A 1898-nucleotide genomic window follows, 5' to 3' on the forward strand; every position below is an offset into this window, starting at 1 on the left:
TATATAGATTGCAAATTACATTATTGATCCTAATATTCCAACTTCATCAAAAATAATGTTCAAAATACCAAAATAAACCAAACAATAAATGTAAACTAAATCTCAAAATCAAAGTTTCTATCATTAATAATACTAACTAAAAAAAAAATCTCAAAATCCCAGTTCCTATCATTAATAATAACTAGTAAATTGCATGTGCATTCCTAGATAATGTTGTAATGTTTTATGTATGATGGCTTTGGAAAATGTTGTACATATATTATATAGCATAATTATTATAGAATTTTGTTAGTAATGAGTTCATCATAAGAAGTAACAATTATAAATTGCACCCACATATCCATTATAGTTAATGAGAAATAAGAAAACAACTTTTGAGGAATATTGTAGAATAAAAGTTGATATAGAATGTATTTTTCTCTTTCTTCTTAATTCTAAAACAAAAATATACTTCTTAAACACCCACAGTTAATCACAATATTTACAAAACCCATAAGTTCACAACGTCTGACCTTAACATAATAGTTAATCTATGAAGCTTGCTAGTAAAACTAAATTCAAACTAAACCTTAGTCTCTAGCCATGTTTTTTATTCCAAAGTTGGGTATCATTTGTGGTGCAGTGTTTTATCATGAATTGTAGAAGGGTAATGTGATGTATATTTACAATCTCTAAGAAATTAAAGAAATCAGCATTAAAAAAAAGTACCACCGTCCTCCACATTTTAATGTTTGATCAAATCCTATTAAAGCTCAAAATTAACAAATTTTTCTAAGACTACAATTAATGCCAAATTCAAATTTGGCAACACTATGTTATTTTTTGTAAGTTTCCCAAATTAATATGAATATGACCTTTTGCAATATGCAGTCATTTAACAAACTGAATCCACAATGGTTGAAAAATGATTCCAAAACACATATATTTGGATGGCCCAATAAAACTTTCAAATATTCATCATACATAGAACATTTTGTTCTTTAACATAGCAGCTTGCCAAATATAAGCATGTAGATGCCTTAAAACTATACGTTATTAATAAAAAAAAAAAAAAAAAAGCAAAGTTTCTTCTAGCTAGAAAATAGGAATGGAATTTTCAATCTTTAAAGTTTTAAGCGTTATTGTTTGAATGCTCCACCTCCTAAGGAAGATTGCATAAATTTCTTCTTCAGCACATGTAAACTTAGACCTTTTAACTCATTGTCTTACACTGAGTTCATTAAGAACCACATGAACTAAAATGAGGCCTACTCCCCTGATGCTTAACTACATCCAAATAACATTCAAAATTGAACAAGAATGAAAAGATTAATATCTTTTTCTTTTCTTTTTTTTGTTGGGGGGGGGGGGGGGAATCGAAGGCATATCCCTAAAAAATGACAAAGAATCAACACTGATAAAGAGCTAAGTTAAAATCAAAGGAGAAAGGACACTTAAGTGAAATAGGCATGAACAATTAAATTTATATTTGTGTGAATATCTTGCAAGAAAATATAGTTAAACCAAGAATTCCATATAAGGCCTTCAATCCCTATAGGAAAACCAGACATCACTTTGTCCATATATAAGCATAAACCAGCTGCGGCGAGAGTCTGTACCAGCCTTTCGAGGGCAGTAGTGCGTGGTTCATCTCCTTGGTTGTTGTTGGTTGCCATTGAGTGAGTGAGTACCATACAACTCTTTGTCTAGGAAGTGGTAGTATGTCTTCGACTACAATCTTGTTCTTTCCCACAAACGGCGCCAATTGATGATGCCAAAAAATCGTTAGTAACTTGCGCAATCCTCACGTGCTTTAGACAAAACTTGTGAAATAGAGACAAAGAAAACCCTACAGAAAGCACCAGTGTGGTACCGGCCAAATACTCTCCGAAGGTTAAGTTAGAGAGAATTTCTACAAC

The sequence above is a fragment of the Quercus lobata genome, chromosome 7 (assembly GCF_001633185.2).
Source record: "Quercus lobata isolate SW786 chromosome 7, ValleyOak3.0 Primary Assembly, whole genome shotgun sequence".
NCBI classification, from domain to species: Eukaryota; Viridiplantae; Streptophyta; class Magnoliopsida; order Fagales; family Fagaceae; genus Quercus; species Quercus lobata.